General features: G+C 43.8%; 1 protein-coding gene across 2 annotated transcripts in view; it reads right to left on the bottom strand.

Moving 5' to 3' along the window:
• The window catches only part of FCHO1 (FCH and mu domain containing endocytic adaptor 1), a 340,362-nt gene that overhangs the window by 305,995 nt on the left and 12,712 nt on the right, over window positions 1-21,655 (bottom strand). The window contains exon 1 of one of the 2 annotated variants that reach the window (XM_068234106.1): window positions 16,259-16,512. The exons of the other annotated variant lie outside the window; for it this stretch is intronic. The gene's annotated coding sequence lies outside the window, so the exon portion shown is untranslated. Of the gene's footprint in view, window positions 1-16,258; window positions 16,513-21,655 lie in introns of those variants that run through there. 2 annotated transcript variants of the gene reach the window in all.

Below are 21,655 nucleotides of genomic sequence, written 5' to 3'. Positions count from 1 at the left end.
ATTAGAATGAATATAAATATACGTTAGCCTTAAAATGGCAGGGAAGGAGCTAGAGAGTATGGATTCCTTCACCTGCTTTCCTAGTGGTAGCCAATACAGGAGGAGACGAGGAACATGCTCAGTCTAGGAAAGGAAAGAAAATGGTGGTTTTGTTCAACTCTTCCTGGTATGGAGAATTAAAATATGTCCAAATACATAAAAAATTAATCTCCTTAACACGAACGTAAAGTTTGTCTTAATGAAAAGCCAACAGAGCATAGATACTTAGATTCAGAACAGAAAGTATAATTAGATGGGGGGGGGTGAAGAGAGGGGAGAAAAGAAGGAGGATATGGGGAAGAAGGATACAAGAGGAGAATAATTTGTATATGGCTGTATGGGGATGTAATGAGTATGGACGTAAAGTGTGCATGACTACAATGGTTGCACTTGTTTTATGGGATGCATGCAGTGGTTGCACATGTAATGACTTTTGTATAGCATAATTAATGCCTATTGTAGCGTAGGATTTTCTTCATCCTTCTCAGCATAAATAAGGCATGACATCTGATGGGTGGAGGGCTAGAACTTCTAAGCCTATAGGCTCCAGAGACGTAGAATCTACCTTTTAAGACAACACAAACACTAGCTGGACAGTGTCAGCATCAGTGCCATTACAGGACAAGATGTAAAACAGAATAGTTTCTACTGAAACCCTTAATTCTTTTACCTCTATGAAGAGAACATACATACAGATTTACCATATTTCCACTATGCTAAATTAAGACTATCTCATAAAGCTTTGGTTCTGTGCTTTTGCTTCATCAACATTCTCTACTGACAGGGCAGGAACGGATATCACTGCAAAAAGACACCACAGGTTCACATTTCGTCACTAGTAGATGAAACAGGAAACCATTTTATGTTCCTTCAGCTGGTTTGAGTTCAACAAGTCTTCATTTATGGATAAGAGAAAGGCAATTTTCACGTGTTTAAAGTGAACACGAGGTAAAAAATAAACTGATGAGAAACAATTGTATCCCTCCTCCAACTCCCAAAAATGTTTTTTGTATTTATTAGATATCCCCAGTCTTTATGTTTAAAACTTAAAAAAATAGATTTAAGTTTTTATTGTCTCTTATCAATGACAGATTTTCAAGTGCTCCAGCGCTAAAATATAGGAACTATTCTTTAGGAGCCTGAGTGCTCCCAAAGATAGGCAACTCTGTACTGTGCGCCAGCGTGAGTGAGAGAGTCACTTGCATACCTAAATGTAAACTCTTTAAGGAAGAAAATAAAAAATAACACAGCCTAGTTATTAATAAGCTTGGGAGTGTACAAATACATGCCATTAAAAAAAATAATGAAAGAGGCAATATGGAAGCAAAGTGGGTGTTTTTGGGATGCAACACAATAAGGTTATGGAGGGAGTCAGGACTAGAGATGGCCAATAAGATGCTAAAAAAAAATGGGGTTGATGCAATCATCCACTAGTGTGTGACCAATGCTAAGCTGCATAATATTAAGATTTATTGTCTATTTGTATTGTTTTGAAGATCCCTAAACCAGGCATTTAAAGAGACACTGAAGCGAAAAAAAAATGATGATATTATGATTTGTATGTGTAGCACAGCTAAGAAAAAAAAACATTAAGATCAGATACATCAGTCTAATTGTTTCCAGTACAGGAAGAGTTGAGAAACTCCAGTTGTTATCTCTATGCAAAAAAGCTATTAAGCTCTCCTTAGTTGTGGAGAGGGCTGTTATCTGACTTTTATTATCTCAACTATAATTGAACTGTTTACTTTTCCTCTGCTAGAGGAGAGTTCATTACTTCACAGACTGCTCTGAAAGACTCATTTTGAATGCTGAGTGTTGTGTAATCTGCACATATTAGAGAATGATGCAATGTTAGAAAAAACACTATATACCTGAAAATAAAAATATGAGAATATTTTCTTTGCTGCTAATCTTCTAGTAATTATTCATAGTACATAACCAATTCATTATATCATTTTTTTTTTTCGCTTCAGTGTCTCTTTAACAATACCTGAAACCGCTATAGAGATACATGAGTACTAGACATTTTGTTACATTTGCACTTGTTTTCCATTGATTTCAGAATCAGAATCCGTAGTTTATTCGCCGAGTGTGACAGACATCGCACCCGGAATTTATTGTGGTACACATGGCATGGAAAGCGGTTTTTGCTGATAAAAGGCATTTAGGATTTTAGGTGCATGCGACATTTTAGTTTAATGCCATAAAAGCCTAACACAGCAAAACATGTTGATGTGTGTACTGTAGAATTAAACATGCATAGAAGTTTCACAATAGAGCATTTGAGGGGTTAAAAAGTAGTATAGATATGTTAAAACATCTGTGTAAAAAAACAAAGAAAAGCCTATGTTCGTAGAACTTCGTGAGGCAGCTTTCAAGCTAGAGGTGTGTGCATGGGATTGGGACAGAACTGTGATACCATCATTGCTTAACCCCTTGTCCTCACTCCATGGACTTATCTATTTTCAGCCCAAGTCAGTGTGGAGGGCATGGCAGAAGACAGGAGATACCAGCAGCGTTTATGACTAGAGGGCAGAGGCTGCAATTAGCCTAGGATCGACCCTCTTCTGGTCTACAAGACGCCCCCGCACCATGGACACACGTGTATATTTTTTTTCCTGGTTATTCTCCTCTAAACCTAGGTGTGTTATTATTATTATTATTATTATTATTAAGTATTTATATAGCGCCGACATATTACGCAGCGCTGTACAGTGTATATATATATATCTTGTCACTAACTGTCCCTCAAAGGAGCTCACAATCTAATCCCTACCATTGCCATATGTCTATATTATGTAGTGTAAGTACAGTAGTCTAGGGCCAATTTTAGGGGTAGCCAATTAACTTATCCGTATGTTTTTGGAATGTGGGAGGAAACCGGAGTGCCCGGAGGAAACCCACGCAGACACGGAGAGAACATACAAACTCTTTGCAGATAGTGCCCTGGCTGGGATTCGAACCAGGGACCCAGTGCTGCAAGGCGAGAGAGCTAACCACTACGCCACCGTGCTGCCCATGTTATAGTCTGGAGTGTCTTATAGTCCAAGAAATATGGTATATAAACATCCATTCTGCCATGGGATTGTGCATTTAAAGAGACTCTGAAGCCTCCAAAAAAAAAAAAAAAACCTTTTTACTTGACAGTCTTCATTACTACCTGAAATGCGCATCCCTGTGGCTAAACTCAACTAAACCCCCCAAAAACCCAGGGCAAAAATCCACAACTTTCCAGGTCATGGATTTTGCTGCCTGGAGGAGACAGGGCTTTGGGCTGTAGCTCTGCCTCCAGACCAATCAATCTGCGCCGATTGCCGCCTCTCCCCACCCCTCTCAGTGAAAGAAGACTGTAAGGGGCGGATGGAGGCGGAGATCCGTGCAGATTGACGGGAGCAGAGACAGAGCTACTGCCCAAAGCTCTGCCTCTACACGGAAGGAGCCCCACATCTTTCCACCGGGATTTCGGGGGTATTGAGAGTTCAGCCGCAGGGATGTGGCGTTTCAGGTAGGGCATTATTGCATAAGAAGACTTAAAGGGAACCAGAGAGGAAGAATAGAGAAAAATAGGAAAATGTTTTATACATACCTGGGGCTACCTTCAGCCCCATAAGCACGGATAGCTCCCACGCCGCAATCCTCCTCTTCCTGTATCGCCGGTACCGGGCCCCGTCACTTCCGGCGGACGCGACCAATTGTCCGCATGCACAGGGGCTCCCTCCATACCCTTACGTACGCGGCTGCGCAGTTTGCAGCCGCACGCGTAGGTATATGGAGGGAGCCCCTGTGATGCGGACAATTGGCCGCGTCCGCCGGCCGACTGGCCAACTCGCGGAAATGACAGGACCTGGTACCGGCGGATCCAGGCAGCGGAGGACGGCGGCGTGGGAGCGATCCAGGCTTATGGGGCTGGAGGAAGCCCCAGGTATGTATAAAACCTTTCCCCCAACGTCTCTGGTTCCCTTTAAGCAAAAATGTTTTTTTATGAGGCTTCAGTGTCTCTTTAAGCAGAAGTCTATTGTTTTTTAAAATGTTAAATAAACATATTACCGGCATTGTCATGTTGCAGTCTCCTCCACAATCAGTATGTTTCCCATCCCCGTTGCTTCATCCATTTAAAATTTTAACTTTTCATTTGTGATTTACTCGTCAAGATGGCCGTGACCCCGAAAGTACTTCCAGGTCATTGCAGCATTCACAGAGCAGTGACATCGCTAGCTGCAGATCCAGTAGGAATTAAGTGGGCAGACCCAGTGGGCATAAGTAGGGAGAGCAGCAGTAGCAGATCGGCCTTTTCCTTTAGAATAGCTATTCGATCTTTTGGACAGAAAACTAACGTAGTGTACTTGGGATACACCGCAGCAGGAATAAGAGGATCTAGGTAATTATCAGTATGTCTTAATTACATACTGATGTATGCATTTTTATTCAAAAATCTGACTTCAGATCTCGTTTAAACCCTACAGCCTATGGCATGAAGTTGTTAAACCTACAGATTAAATAGAAAGGAGAAAAAGGGGAAATGGAAGCTCCAGGGGGTTTACTTATCCGATTGTCTAGTACTCAGAGGGCATGCAAAATGTAAAGTACAACCTTGGGCAAGTAATGAGAGTGCAGAGGGGAACTTAACACCTGTCAGGCCATAAGCAGTAGTGTTAGTGTTTAAAGTGAACCCATGGTGAGAGCTATATGGAGGCTACCATATTTATTTCCTTTTAAGCAATACCAGTTGCCTGGCTGTCCTGCTGATCCTCTGCCTCTAATACTTTTAGCCATGGCCTCTGAACAAGCATGCAGCAGATCAGGTGTTTCTGACATTAGTTTCAGAACTGACAAGATTAGCTGCATGCTTGTTTCTGGTGTAATTCTGACACTACTGCAGCCAAATAGACCAGCAGGGCTGACAGGTAACTAGTATGGTTTACAATGAAATAAATATGGCAGCCTCCATTTCACTCTCAACCTGGGTTAACTTTAAATGTGGATCACCCTAAAGATTAACCTGAACTGCCATTGTACTAGGCCTGAATGATTTTACAAAAAAATTGAATTGATCGATTTCTGTCCGAAATTGCGATTTTGATTCAAGATTCCCTTCAAATCAAGCTTTGTTCCCCCTCTGTGCCTGTTTGTTCCCCCTCTGTCCCCGTCTCTCCTTGTGCCCCCTTTGCCTCTTCATGCCTCCTCTGGGTCTCTCTATTGACCCCTTTGTGTCTGTATGCCTGCTCTGTTTCTCTCTCTTTGCCCCGTCTGCGTCTCTCTTTGTGCCCCCTCTGTATCTCTCTCTGTGCCTCCTCTGTCCCCCAAGCTGCATCAGTTCTGGACATAGCTTTCAGCACGAGTCAGCGATGCCCATCTATCCACCTTGCCTCCTGCAGGCTCTCATACATGGAATACTTCCTGTATGTCATGTGACACACAGGAACTCTGAGTTTTGCCAAACACAAGAGCCGGAAGGCAGCGATAGAGGCCGGACAGCGTTGGACTCGTGCAGAAGGTATGTCCAACCGCACGCCCCGGGACTTTGGGGAAGTTTGAAGCCGATTCTTCAAACTTCCCCCATGTGGAAATGACATGATCGCGATATTTGCCACATTGACAATTCTGAAATTGTGATCTTGGTGATCGCAATTTTGGTTTAAATTCGATTCATCTTCCAGGCCTACATCGTACCAAAGAAACATGGACGTTGCCGACATTGGTGTTTCTGCAGGAAACCTTACAAACAGAAAACTGGTAGAAATAGATGGGAAACTGATGGAGACACCAACAAAAACTATCCAGCATTTCAATGTAACTCAAATTCAGCTCTCAAAATAACTCAAACATTGGGACAAAGTCAGGCAAATTCAAGCAACACTGCTAGGCTGGTGCCTATATTGCCTTGGGGCAGTTTAATTCTCGGTATGAAAGTGATGAGCAGTTAATCTGCAGGGGAAATGATGGGAATCTTCCTCTCTTACTCATCCTTTACGCGCTAAGTGAACTGGGTTTGACAACAAAAGACAACACCAGTGTGTTGGATGTATACAACATTCTCAATGATTCACAACAGATCTGCAGGAAACGTACATGCAGAATAGAGTATTACTGTATAATCCTGAATATATAAACACTAAGCCCAAATGTTATAGCATATCTAACGACATTATTTTATAAACCAAGGTATTTTAAAATATCACATGGATAAGGTCCTAGAACTGACATGTTTACACTTAGAGGATGAAGATTGTACATTAATAAGGGTAAAAGAGCCCTTAACATACAGCTCTGTGGCAGATCTACAAGGATCAATGGGTGTCAGCGGCAATAACTCATCCGTAAATCATTAGAGGTCTGAAACATCATCCCCCCCTTTACATCAAAATGGCCATGGCAGTCTTGATGATAAAGTGTTCGGAAGCTCTGTGGCCACTGCCACCTGTGGCAGCCCGCCCCCAGCTTGGCAGCCTCCTATTAGGCCATAGCTGCTAAGCTGGGGTTGGGGCGAAGCGACAGGTGGGCGTGGACAATGAATTCAGACCACTTAAAGGACCTCTTTCGCGGATGAGGAAAAAAATAAAAAGTGGTTTATGCATAAACTATTAAACATCCTTCTACATACACGGAAGATGTTGCTTTGATGAAACCATTTAGTTTTTTTTTTTTTAAAGTTTTCACACTATTTTAGAAGGATGTTTAATAGTTTATGCATAAACCACTTTTTATTTTTTTCCTCATTCGCAAAAGAGGTCCTTTAAGAAAAAAAAGCCAGCACTTTGGTATTACCAGGGGGTTTATTGCCATGACATACGCCGATCTTTGTAACTTACATTCAATCTTTTCATTAAGTTAGAACCTTTGTCCTCTTTAAATGAACATACTACAGTTTAAATATAACTAAATACTTTTTTATGTACTATAATACAGATTGAAATTATGCCTAAATATCAGATTGCTTAACAGCTAAGCGGAACGTCACAAAGAACTATACACTTTGTTCTTACAACACAGGTGTACTTTATTATGATAATATGACTATTATCTGTGAAATAGGACATTATTGTATTTTATTACAATCTACTACAAGTTAGAGTTGGTACACTTTTGCCTACTCAGACTCCCAAATATTCAATAATTGCTTCTGACTCTACATTTTTGGTTTATATTCATATTGTAACTTCTTAATCTAGCCATAACAAGGCCGTATGTAGTCCAACCAAAACGGATTAGCATTTCATGAGGGTTTTCTCTTTATCACTAGTCTGCCACCACACATGGTATGCGTCTTACACACGTCAACAAGTGTTTTATTTTAACAGCAGCAACCAGTGTCCAAATATGTATAGTGACAATGCAAATAGACATCCCTCCATTCAGTACAAAAATGCAACAACATATTTTTTACTTGTAATATAAAAGATTTTTTTTTTCCTTTTGCAGTGTGATAGTTTTAGGTAAATCTGGTCCTACTTATTTGCTTGCAGTCTTTGAAAGAAACCCTAAGGGCCTGAGCCCACTGACGAAGTTGTGCGCAGTTGTGTCCGCTTTTCAGCATCTGTAACATTGATGTGTTGCTGAAAAGTCGACACAACTGCGCACAACTGCGTTAGTGGGCTCAGGCCCTTAGGACTGGTTCACACTGCAATTTGCGCTCTGTTTGCTGATTGCCAGTGATTGGCAATGAGCAAAAGCAGTGTTACTCTATGAGGGTGTTCTCACAGCATCATTTCATTTTTTAGAAAAATAGAAAACATGTTGCCTGTACCAGTTTTAAAGTGATTTTCCCTATAGGAATGCGCAAAAACTATCTGAAAATCTTTTTGTAGTGTGAACTAGGCCCAACAGAACAGAGGAGGAATACACAACAACAATAGGGACACAAGGGCTGCCCTATACTACCATGATATATAATCAAAATACTGCTGTATCTTAGCACTTACAAATGACTGCAAACTATCTCAAGCAGTCAGCTGAGTTCAGAAAGAACAGTTATGTGTTAGCTGTGAAATATCTACAGCTATCGTATAACTGGGATAAGTAAACTTCTCACAAAAATACAGGAACACTTTTTATTCAGAATATGGCATCAAGTCAATGAAACTTCTGGAATATTGAGTTGGTCAGGCAAGTTGCAGAGGAGGTTTTTAATCAGTTTTTGGGACCTTTGGTGTTAATTCATATTAACAGGTGCACTAGAGAGGTGACCAACATGAATGGGTTGTGGCAGCCACTGATTTTTTTAAAAGATTCTTTATTTTTCCTTTTTTCATATACGAAAAAAGAAAAACATACATAAAAACTTTTTACATTTAACAGGTGCCACGTGAGTCATGTACGCTCCAAAGGGCTCAGAGACCACATCCTTTAGTATCTAGATAAAACAACACCATCTCTATAGTATAATATCAGTTTAATTTCTGACTGTTTGTTTAATAATTTTGCATGTGGCTATGGTCATTATCACTGCTGTTAGAAATAGGTGATGGCTGTACCCTACAGAGGTTGCTTAGGCATTACAAACCCCACCAGGATGCTTTTGCCAGAAGATTTGCTGTCCCCTGCACCCCCTTCCTCCCCTGGAGATAGGCAGTTGGTTACTCTAGGAGAGCTGGAGACAACTGTAGAATGTCCTTAATCCATCAACAGGACCGGCTTTTGCTCCTTTGGGCAAGTAATATCCATACAACTACTGTCAGAGCCCTACAAAAGGACTTCCAACAGGCCACTGGTGCAAGTGTCTCTGACCAAATAATCGGAAACAGATTTCATGAAGGTGGCTTGAGAGCTCAACATCCTCTAGTGGGCCTTGTGCTCACTGCCCAGCACCATGAAGCTTGATTGGCACTTGTCATAGAATATGCAGGTAAAAAGCTGGTTTACACTAAGCACATGACTGAAATGAAAGGAGAGAAGCTGTGGAAAACATTAAGCTGGGGGCGTGGTTTAGCGCCGGAGCAAAATGGCCGCCTGAGAGACGAGCTCCTCCACCAGCTCCCTGTATTCGGCCCTAAACTCTTTCCTAACACGGAACTAAGGAACCAGACGACCACATGTCTCACTCTAAACCCCTCTGCGATCAAGGGACACAGCCGAACCTCCAGAGCCCCGATATTTTTCGTCCTCGGAAGACCGGGCCTTCCCCACACGCTGCATCCAACATGGCGCCCGCTCCGTCTGCAGACAATGACACAGGAGTCACGCACCACTCGGAATAGATACCCGAAGGCGGAATAGTAGTGGATATGCTCCGTGACATACCTACCACATCCATCATGCAAGCGATCGCTGCTGACATCAAACGTACCTTTACAGCTGCTATCTCCGACCTGAAGGAGGAAGTAGCCTTGCCTCGAGGTTAAGCTCCCTCGAGAAGCAAGATGGAGATCTCCTGCTGAAAGTTGACACTCTGCAAAAAGCTTCCACGGCCCAAGACGCAAAAATGATATCCTTTAATCGGAAGCTTGAGAATTTAGATAACAGAGGCCGGAGACACAACATTCGAGTAAGAGGCGTCCCGGAATCGATAGCCACAGAGCAAATCAGGTCAGCACTGCTTTCTATTTTCAACAACCTCCTTGACAGAGATGCGGACTCTCCAATTCAAATGGATCGAGCCCACAGAGCGCTTAGGCCCCGCAAGTCAGATGATGATCCACCCAGAGACATAATCCGCTGCCTGCAGAGTTTTGGCCTAAAAGAGGAGATTATGCAGAAAGCAAGAACACAGGACGCAATATACTTTAATGAAACCGAGATAAAGCTCTTTCAAGACTTTTCGCCAATAACCCTGCAGAACCGACGTATACTAAAACAGCTGATAGATGAACTACGTCAACGCAACATAATCTACAGGTGGCGATTTCCCTTCTGCCTTTCCGCCACAAAGAATGGGAAAACTGCAAATCTAAGGGTTCCCTCAGACCTCCTCGACTTCTGTCAAACCTTTAAGATTCCAAAGCCTAAGCTTCCGGATTGGTACACGGAGATTGAACCCACATTGCCTCCAGATAGACGCAAGCAGCGACGTCCGTCTACTTCAGACTCGAATGACGGCTCCATTAAATCTACCTCAAATCGAGCGCGCGACAAGGCCCCAAAGCTTCAACGCTCAAAAGAGTTTGAACGAAGAAACCTACGCTCATCTTCACGGCACCCAAAACCGCCATCTCCTCCTCAAATTCAAGAAGATGAACATCCTTGAACACTCGGGTAACTTTCCTTTCCCCCTGATCGCCCCATCCTCATAAAGCGTACTGTTAGCATGTTTTTCTTCTTTCTCAGATAAGAGGTGTAACTTCACCCTCAATTTACCTACTGTTTTTGCAAATAATTCTAAATCCTGCGTGTCTGGATAAATACCTCTTCATGCTGGAACAGTCTATATAGACAACTCTCTCCCCTTTACGCCCTGGTCAGGTAAAGACCTATCTCTCACCCCCAGAAGGCAGAAACATTTTTCACCCTTGCCCATAGCAACCCCTCTTTTACAAATTACCATACTCGGCAAGACTCTGATCTATATTACTTATTCTGTGGGACAATGCTTTCTTACTAGATCCTACCTGTAGATTACCTGACTAAGTTAAACTGACATGAATGTTCATAACTTAACGCTTTCCTTCCTTACAGGCTCTGATTTATATCTCCGAATGATGAACATTACTAACCTTTTCATATATGCTTGATCGTATTAACATTAAGCTGTTGAATCGCTCCAGTCACTAAACAGTGAATAGAAGTTTTTGATTAGAAGAAAACCTAAGTCTGACCTGAAGTTCAATGTTTAAATGTGCATGTTACTCCGCATGTTTATAATGTTCTGTTTAATCTGGTTCCATATAGATTAGCAACTAGATAAGCAAATACTTAGGACGCAACGCATTATTGCTAAAACAATGTTTTTAGTACCTATACCCCTTAGGCCGATGGGACTGGCTGAGACAGTGACGCCACTCACTCCTTTTCTTTGCCGGTTTTACCCTCCCCACCCAGTGCGCACTCTAGATAGACTGCGTAACTGATTCCTATTGGATACTACACTTAGTCAGTACCTTAACTAATCTGACTGATCCGTATGCACTACAGGGTTCACAGACCCACCGCCCTCTTTTGGGGGCTTATACTATTGGGGTTGCTCCATCATTTTCCCGGCAGCAAAATGACATCTCTAACACAAAACCTAGATTCCAAGACTAACTGGAAAATTTGCTCATACAATGTACACGGGCTCAACACCCCCCAGAAGCGATCCCAGCTTCTTGATAAACTGCACAAAGAGAAAGTCTCCATTGCATGATTGTAAGAAACCCATTTCAAGACAAACTCAGTCCCTAGACTGACAGACAGGCATTACAAAACCCACTACTATGCTTCTAACCCACAATCTAAGACCAAAGCACGACCTGCCTATTCCAAAAACAAATCATGACAGACTCAGAAGGCCGCTACATATTCCTTAAAGGAACCATCGGCACGAGAGATGTCACGGTTGCCAGCATCTACGCTCCAAACGTGGGCCAACTCAGCTTTATCCTCAAAACTCTCAATACATTGCAAATGTTTGCAAAGGGGATGATATTACTAGGAGGTGATCTTAATATTCCACTATTCCCAATTATTGATACCTCCACAGGACACTCGGTCCTCCCCTACAAAGCACTAAAAGCAATCAAACTAAAACTGAAAGAATTATCCCTTATGGATACTTGCCGAATTTTCCACCCCCAGGGTAAGGACTATACATACTATTCTAACCCAGCCAAACGCTACTCCAGAATAGATTACTTGTTCATAACACAGCCTGACCTGGAATTGGTTCGGGATGCTTCAATTGGCAACATTGACATCTCAGATCATGCCCCTGTCTATATGACTATCTCATTTCCAATGTACAGAAACAAACAATTCAACTGGAGACTGAACCCCCAACTTCTAGCTGACCCAGAAATTCATAATAAAATTGACAGAACACTGACTTCCTTCTTTAAGGACAAGATATATGATATATCCCCATTAACAGTTTGGGAGACTCACAAAGTGGTTGTTAGAGGGGAATTCCTTAGACAGGGAGCTCGTAAAAAAAAAAAAAAAAAAAAGAGAGAATCTAGAAAGATGCAACTCTCTTATCTCAAATATCCATAACCTCGAGCAGCAGCACAAGAAATCACTTTTACAAACAACCTTACAGGAACACACCCACCTAAGGGAAGAACTATTAACTTACCTGAACAGGGAACATAGGCGTAAATGTATGCTTCAGGCTAAGCTTTTTTTTACGAATTTAGCAATAAGGCAGGCCCTCTCCTCGCCAGACTACTAAGGAAAAAGCAGGCAAACCGAGCTGTACATCAAATTAAAGCCGCTAATGACAAAATGTGCCACACCCTGCCCGAAATTTCCAACGCCTTCAGTTCATATTACTCCCAGTTGTACAACCTAAACGACAACTCCAATTCCCCTCCTAATCAGGCAGCACGAGAGGTAGTTATTAACACCTTATCAAAACATGGCTTTTCGCCCATTAGCACGGACCAACAAAAAGAACTAGACAACACTATTTCAGAGCTGGAATTCCTAGCAGCAATTAAAGCACAAAAAACAGGGAAAAGCCCTGGCCCAGACGGCCTAACCTCGCAATACTACAAATCTTGTGCTGCTGCTCTAACAGCTCCATTTCTGCAAGCTTTTAACAACCTCTCCCCTGGGATGTCTCCATCTAAACAGCTACTTGAAGCCCACATCACGGTCATCCCCAAACCAGGGAAGGACTCCAGTCTTTGCCAAAGCTACCGACCAATATCCCTGCTGAATTTGGATGCCAAAATATTAGCAAGAATATTGGCCGCAAGACTTCAAGAAATAATTGCAGAAAAAATTAACAATGACCAGGTTGGATTTGTTATGGGTAGAGAGGCACGTGACAACACCATCAAAGCAATTGGGATTAATTTGTGGCTTTCTCGGCATCCATTGGAGGGAATGTTTCTTTCCATGGATGCCGAGAAGGCATTTGACAGGGTGGCCTGGGACTGTATGTTCGCAGTCTTTTCTAACCTGGGACTGGGTCCTGTGATACAATCTTGGATGACACTATTGTACTCAAATCCATCTGCCAGAGTTCTTGTAAACGGTACATTATCCGAATCCTTCACCTTGAAAAATGGGACCCGGCAGGGTTGCCCCTTATCACCCCTCATCTATGTCTTGACTCTGGAGCCCTTCCTCAACATGATAAGAGAACCCAGAAGTGAAATGAGTCACAGTGGGCAAAACGGAATACAAAATTGCAGCCTTTGCGGATGACTTGCTGTTCTTTTTAACTGATCCAGAGGCGGTCTGGAAGGGTCTGAAGGCTGCCACCAGCTATAAGCCTCCTCCCCAACAGGCTACTACTTGCTCAGAGCTAGCAGAGGAACTCAATAGCTTTTATTGCAGGTTTAAGGTTCCGGCTACCTCTGGGGGGCAGTCAACTCCTTCTGCCCACTCCTCTAATCCTAAGAACACTGAATCTAGCTCAAGCACATGCCCTGCCCCGACAGTACCCGAGGCTGATGTTCTGCGCCTCCTGTCTGCCTTGAATGCCAGGAAAGCATCTGGCCCTGATGGCGTGTCACCTGCATGTCTGAAGTCCTGCTCACGTCAGCTGGCCCCTGTCCTCACCTCTATCTTTGCCAGATCCCTCAACGAAGGGAAGGTCCCCACATGCTTCAAGGAATCCATCATCATTCCCGTCCCAAAAAAGCAAGGTGTCTCTGACCTAAATAACTTCAGGCCCGTGGCCCTAACATCAGTGATCATGAAGACCTTTGAAAGAGCGGTCCTGCCTCTGCTCAAGAATGCTACTCTGGACCAACTGGACCCTCTCCAGTTCGCGTACAGAGCAAACAGGTCCACTGATGATGCTATCAACATCTGCCTGGAGTTTATCACTGACCACCTAGACAAGCCGGACTCATACACTAGAATTCTTCTCCTGGACTTCAGCTCGGCCTTCAATACTATTTGCCCCCGTATTCTGCATGACAATCTCACGGAGCTCAGAGTCCATCCAATTCTTCGCCTCTGGATCTCAGACTTTCTCTCGAACAGGTCCCAGGTTGTTAAGCTGGACGACATATCCTCCAGACCCAGAGTGACCAACATTGGAGCCCCTCAGGGCTGCGTCCTATCACCATTTCTGTTCTCTCTATACACGAACAACTGCACATCCACAGACGACTCTGTCAAAATCATCAAATTTGCGGATTATACAACAGTTGTTGGCCTTGTTAGTGAGAACGACGAGCGGGCTTATCGCCAGGAGGTAGACAGAATCTGCAGTTGGTGCAAAGAGAATAAACTAGTTCTTAACACAGCCAAAACCGTGGAGATGGTAATTGACCTCATGTCCCGAAAGTATGCAGGCAGCTCCTGTAGGATGCAGGAATTGATACAGTTAAAGGGATACTGTAGGGGGGGGGGTCGGGGGAAAATGAGTTGAAGTTACCCGGGGCTTCTAATAGTCCCCCACAGACATCCTGTGCCCGTGCAGCCACTCCCCAATGCTTCGGCCCCGCCTCCGGTTCACTTCTGGAATTTCAGACTTTAAAGTCTGAAAACTACTGCGCCTGCGTTGCCGTGTCCTCGCTCCCGCTGATGTCACCAGGAATGCACGGTGCAGGCACAGACCATACTAGGCCTGCGCAGTACGCTCCTGGTACCATCAGCGAGAGTGAGGACACGGCAACGCAGGCGCAGTGGTTTTCAGACTTTAAAGTCTGAAATTCCAGAAGTGAACCAGAGGCGGGGCCGGAGCATCGGTAAGTGGCTACGTGGGCACAGGATGTCTGTGGGGGACCATTAGAAGCCCCGGGTAACTTCAACTCATTTGCCCCTGACCCCCCTACAGTGTCCCTTTAACTGGCCCTCACGCTTGCCTGATCTCAATCTAATAGAGCTCTTCAGGGACAACATGTCACGATCTATCACATGCCGCCAGGTCGCTCCTCAGACTGTCCAGGAGCTCAGTGATGCCCCAGTCACCATCCATTGTCTCAGATGACATTATCAAGCATGCATAAAAGCACAATGTACAAACTACGGAGCACAATCTTGCTTTGCTGCAATTAATTAGGGAAAATGGACTACCCTGCTACATTTTATTTGCTTTGATTTTTTTTTCGGTGTCTGATTTCATCCTTCTGTAGGTTGATCATTTTAAATTCCATCAAACAATGCAGCATTTTGTTGTTCCTAACACATTACCCAGTCCATATCAGCATAGATTAAGAGCACTATTTTATTGATCTTTATGTTATTTTAATTTTTTTTTAGGAGTGCTGAAAAATTAAGAGATGAAAGGGAATTACCAAGACAATTTGAGAGGAAGCTTTCTCTTAATTCGCTACCCCTGCATCCCCCCCCCCCCCCCCTCCCATAGGATATTCCACAATCCCTCACACAGTAAACTGACACACGTGGGTGTGTGTAACAATAAAACACCTTTCACTCATTTATACATTTTCAGGCTTTAACCAACTATTCTACTTCAGCATCACTTTAAATGGGGCTGAGGACTTTTCCTGACACATACTCTATGTATTGGATGCTTTCACACCATTACAGAATGATAAACCTCCTATGGCCAAGTTTCAGGAAGAGAAGTTAGTCCTAAAACAGATTTTGACTTTTCATACGAAAGCTGCCCTTCGCCACCAAAATTGCCATCTGTAAACATTCCCTACTGGCCCTTTAAGGCAATGCATAGCTTCACTGACCTGATAGGAAACCTAGGACCTCCCCTCACTTTACTTTCACTTTAAATCTAGTGGCTTGTGCATTCAGAGCTAGTTATCTTTTCGATATGCCATTTCCTATGAAGGTGACCTCTGATAATTTGTTTTCTGCTCATACGCTCAGTGACTTTTACTCAGGATTGTGACAAGTTCACTTTAAATGCTGCCCATAAGCTTTGTCCTTGCAAGGAAGTGGTGAAACGCCACTCATCACGTTATGCTTCCATCTGTCAGTCTTGCTGCTCCGTTGCAAGTATGCAGCCATGGCAATGAATACATTCAGAATTGCTTCTATCTCATCACATCCATGTCACCCATATTACATCAACATCAGCTCCACATCACCCTAGTTACAGCAACGCACCCATCAGATCTACAGTACAGCATCACAATGGAGACTACAGCCATCACTTATATTTTCCTTTTTCCCACATCTATCAATATATGCTACACAAAACTGCACGTACCTGAAGGCACTACACTGCCAAGCAGAAGGGAGTGCATCAGTCCTCACTGCGTTTGTGGTATAGCTGGTGAGGGGGAGGCTGGCGTGAAAGCTGCCTACACTCTGGAACTCTGCAAGTCACATGGCTAAGTGCATATCATTAGATAACATACTGTCACATTCGCCGCCACTGAAAACTGATACAGCTTTGCAGAGCCATCTGCATGCATTATAAATACAAGCTTGTACTCATACAATGCTATGTGTAATGAAAGTAGTGAACCCTATGCAAGGCAAATGAAATATTCTCATCAGCACAGTGGTTGCTGGGTTCCCCTGGACCTGAAACTAAAACCGACCCCACCCACTTATATCTGCAGCTGCCACAGACCACAGCAGCAGGTGACTTCCCCAGCAGAGCAGCAAGTGACACTCATCATTAGAAATGAGCCAGGAAAATTTAAATAAATAGCATAGGTTACTAGAATTTTGGTCCTCTACTAACACAGACTGTATCTCTAAGCAATAGCTGCTAAAGAGCATCCCTCTAAACTGGTATGTTTCATTATATCAGCCTATGTCACAATATCCAGGGCAAAAATACAGAAGTCGCTTTTTTTTGGTATGGAAGTTTTTGTTTAGACAGACCAAGGCTATATTTACTGTGGTGTGTTGTATCGGCCGCATTGTAATGTGAACTGTGCAAGGCGCCACCTATGGGACGTTCACAGTGCATACTTTTCATTGACTGTATGCAACCCAACGTGCACAAAACATGGGCGGAAACCTTCCCATTTGATTGTGTTCCTGTTTTTACAGGAAACACAACAACCACTATGACACTTACCTTGCATGATAAAAGAATAAATAAAAAAATACCCCTGTGCACTATGGTATACAGAGCATCCTAGGGTTCCCTCTGTCTACCAATACACGTAACCACTACACACGGTGAATAAGATGCTAATTGTATGCATGCAAATTTAATTCAAATTGTTTGCAACTTTGTACGGGGCAATCCAAATCGCAGGAAAGGCATTGATTGGCCCAGTTAAAAGCTGCATACAATTCGGATTAAATTAGAGCTTGGGCCGGATCCACACTATAAGCGCTTTTGGGAGCATTTGCGTTTGATTAGTGCTTTCTGAGCACTTTTTAAAAATCGCTTCCATTCACTTTCAATAAAATCGCGGGAAAAAATTGCATAAAAATTGCTGCAATTGCAGATGCTGCTAACATCAGATTATCATAGACTGGTGTATTGTAGCTCCCATCTTTGCTGCATCAAGTTGTTTTTGCACCCTCACTGTGGCACATGAGGCAACACTGGTATGGCAGCCTTTTTCCTCTAAAACCTAGTACACACTTTCAATGATGATTAACCATTTACCTCCATGTAGTATGAGTTTACCTACACCAGGGGTGCCCATTAGGTAGATCTTCATGGTATACCCCGACCCCACTACATTTTCCATTCTGTATATACAAGTGTGCTCCTAAAATTGTACGTAGGTAGATCACTCTGACTTGCTAATTTTTGAAAGTAGCTCACAAGCCGAAAAAGTGTGGGCACCTCTGACCTACACATTCTGTTGATAGAATTCTATATCTGTTGACCCTCGGACTACATAGAGGTGGTAAAACTGGTCAGTGGCCAATCATAATTGAAGGTGTGTACCAGGCTTAAAAAAATATCGTTCCTTCAAGGGTTTGACACCCCAACAACTTCAGAACAGCCTCAATCTAGGCGGACTGACAGATCACAACTTAGGCCTTGAATCCTTGGTCCTTAAATATAACAACAATGTCTCAGCCGCTTTTGACGCCATAGCTCCCTTAAAGATTAAACGTTCCGCACCATTACATCACGCTCGCTGGTTTGACAACTCTATAAAGGAACTAAAGAAACAGGGACGCAGACTGGAATGAAGGTGGCGCAAACATCAGTGCCCTGATGACAAACTTTCCCTAATTGCTCACCTGAAAAAATATCAAACGATGATTAACAAAAAGAAGTCCTTATTCCTGTCTCACGAAATTGCAAATGCAGCCAACAGACCTGCCCAACTTTTCCGCACGGTTGACAGTCTCTGCAATCCATCTTGCAGGAAATCCAGCATCAGACCTTCACAGGAACTGTGCGAGAAATTTGCCCACTTCTTCTCAGACAAAGTCTCCTCCATACGATCTGCCATTCAATTCACAGCCCCAGAAACCCATGCAGAGCCATATAACAGGTGCAAAAATAGCCTACCACCATTGTCTGATTTTAAGGTAATCACTGAAAAAGACATCTTGGATATTCTCTCAAACCTTCGCCAGACTACCTGGGATCTGGACCCTGGCCCCACTAAGTTCATGTTGAAATGCCCTGAACTATTTACACCGGCACTCCACAAAATAGTCAACGGTTCCTTACAAGAAGGGTGGTTTCCCTCTACTCTGAAAGAAGCAATAGTCAAGCCACTACTCAAGAAACCATCCTTAGACCCAGATGCTCTAAACAGCTACAGACCTGTCTCAAACCTCCCCTTTCTGGGAAAAGTTATTGAAAAGGCTGTCTACCTCCAACTTGAAGCCAGGCTCTCCAGAAACAACATCCTTGACCCTCTTCAATCTGGCTTCAGGAAATATCACAGCTGTGAAACAGCCCTCACCCAGATTTGCAATGATCTGCTCATTGCAAGAGACAAGGGTAAATGTTCCATCCTGATTTTGCTCGACCTCTCAGCGGCTTTTGACACAGTCGATCATGAAATCTTGCTCAACAGGCTACAAGAGTACTGTGGCACAGATGGCATTGTTCTCCGGTGGTTCAACTCCTTCCTGGCTGGCAGAACACAAAGGGTAGCCTTAGGGCCCTTCCTCTCCAACCCTATACCACTAAAATACAGTGTACCCCAGGGCGCAATATTATCCCCTTTACTTTTCACCATATACATGCTGCCACTTGGCAAAATCATACAAAAACATGGCCTGACATATCATTGCTATGCTGATGACACCCAGCTATATTTGTCATTCAAACCTGGCATCACAGACCCTACTCCACAAATAAACGCATCCTTAGCCGAGCTTCAGGATTGGATGAATAACAATTGGCTAAAACTTAATGCTGACAAAACTGAGGTTCTTGTTATCGAGGGCCAGTGCTCAACAGCAAAGCAGCCCCAGTCTCAACCAACACCGCTAAGGGTAGGGAGCTCAGACCTGAACAATTCAGACTGTGTGCGCAGCCTGGGAGTACTGATTGATGGGAAATTAAGCTTCAGGAATCAAATCTCAGCTGTTGTGAAACATTCCTTCTTTCATTTAAGGAATATTGCAAGGATTAAACACCTAATTCCTTCAGAGGATCTTCCAACCCTAGTTCATGCCTTCGTCACATCAAGGTTAGACTACTGCAACGTCCTCTACACAGGCCTGCATAAGAAAGACTTACGCTGCCTGCAATTAGTACAGAATGCCGCCGCAAGGCTGTTAACGAGCCAACCCCGCCATTGCTACATAACACCAACACTGTGCTCACTCCACTGGCTACCGATAAAATGGAGAATTCTGTTTAAGATTGGCTTACTGACATTCAAATCCTTGCACAATCTGGGCCCTGGATACCTGAAGGACTTGTTGCAACTGCATCACACCCCCCACAATCTTAGATCAAAAGGACGTAACACTTTGGTCACCCCCAGAGTCCACCTCAAAACCTTTGGAGACAGAGCCTTTTGTCATGCTGCCCCTACACGTTGGAACTCCCTGCCACACCCAATTAGGACAGCTGGAAGCATTTAAGTCTAAACTGAAAACCAACCTCTTCAGTCTGGCATTCATGAACATCTGACTATCTCCTCTGTAACACAACCCAGCCTGCAACCCTGTATTAATCTGAGACACAACTATACCCTTTGAGTCCTATGGGAGAAAAGCGCTTTACAAATGTTATTGTATTGTATTGTATTAACCCCCTTGGCGGTATGAAAAATTCCGCCAGGGGGAAGCGCAGCAGTTTTTTTTATTTTTTTTTTAAATCATGTAGCGAGCCCAGGGCTCGCTACATGATAGCCGCTGCTCAGCGGCATCCCCCCACCCTCTTCGATCGCCTTCCGCGATCTCCGATCAGGATTTCCTGCAGGGCTTCCCCCGTCGCCATGGCGACGGGGGCGGGATGACGTCACCAACGTCAGGACGTCATTTGGAGTCCCGATCCACCCCTCGGCGCTGCCTGGCACTGATTGGCCAGGCAGCGCACGGGGTCTGGGGGGGGGGCGCACTCCGCACCCGATAGCGGCGACCGGGCGCGGGCGATCGGGGTGCTAGCTGCGTCCAGCAAAAAAAAAAACTTATGTAAATCGGCCCAGCAGGGCCTGAGCAGCACCCTCCGGCGGCTTACCCCGTGTCACACACGGGGTTACCGCCAAGGAGGTTAAGGGCCTGAGGAGACTTTCATGTTGAAGAGTCCATTTAGCAGCCCATATCAGTGTGTGATACACAGGGACATCAGACAGTTCTGCTGCATGCATTTGTTGCAAAGCAATGCCAGAGTGTGCCTCGGCCCTAAAGCTGGCCATACACAGATTTCCACCCAATGTTCCATAACGAGTGCTGGATGCTCCAGAGGCCTCCCTGATTCACCACGAACTCTCTGTCGACGGCCAGGACCCTCGTCATCTTCGGCGCCACGCTCCCCTACATGTACAAGCATGGCCTCACCCAGTAGTAGCACAGAGCTCTGGGAGATGCAGTAGCACAGAGCTCCTCACGCAAGGAGTAAAAAAAAAAAAGTGCACAAGCTGGTCCGTGCTACTGTGCAGGCTCGGGTCATACACAGAGGGTACACAGCTACTTCTACTTTATTGTTCAGTAGAGGGCCCAGTGCAGCATAGGAGGGGTGCAGAAAAACTGGAGAAGCCCCTGGATTAGTCTCCTAACCCCCCTCACCCCTCCCCCCCGACTGAGGTATCTACATTTTTTCATTTTAATTTACAGGTCTGCTTTAACCACTTGAGGACCACAGTCTTTCTACCCCTTAAGGACCAGAGCCTTTTTCTCCATTCAGACCACTGCAGCTTTCACGGTTTATTGCTCGGTCATACAACCTACCACCTAAATGAATTTTACCTCCTTTTCTTGTCACTAATACAGCTTTCTTTTGGTGCTATTTGATTGCTGCTGTGAGTTTTAGTTTTTATTATATTCATCAAAAAAGACATGAATTTTGTAAAAAAAATGACTTTTTTAACTTTCTGTGCTGACATTTTTCAAATAAAGTAAAATTTCCTATACATTTGAGTGCGAAAGTTATTCTGCTCCATGTCTTTGATAAAAAAAAAAAAACATTCAGTGTATATTTATTGGATTGGGTAAAAGTTATAGCGTTTACAAACTATGGTGCCAAAAGTGAATTTTCGCATTTTGAAGC

The sequence above is a fragment of the Hyperolius riggenbachi genome, chromosome 1 (genome assembly GCF_040937935.1).
Source record: "Hyperolius riggenbachi isolate aHypRig1 chromosome 1, aHypRig1.pri, whole genome shotgun sequence".
Lineage (NCBI taxonomy): Eukaryota > Metazoa > Chordata > Amphibia > Anura > Hyperoliidae > Hyperolius > Hyperolius riggenbachi.
Note: the sequence above shows the minus strand (reverse complement) of the source record. Positions and strands in the feature narration are given on the sequence as shown.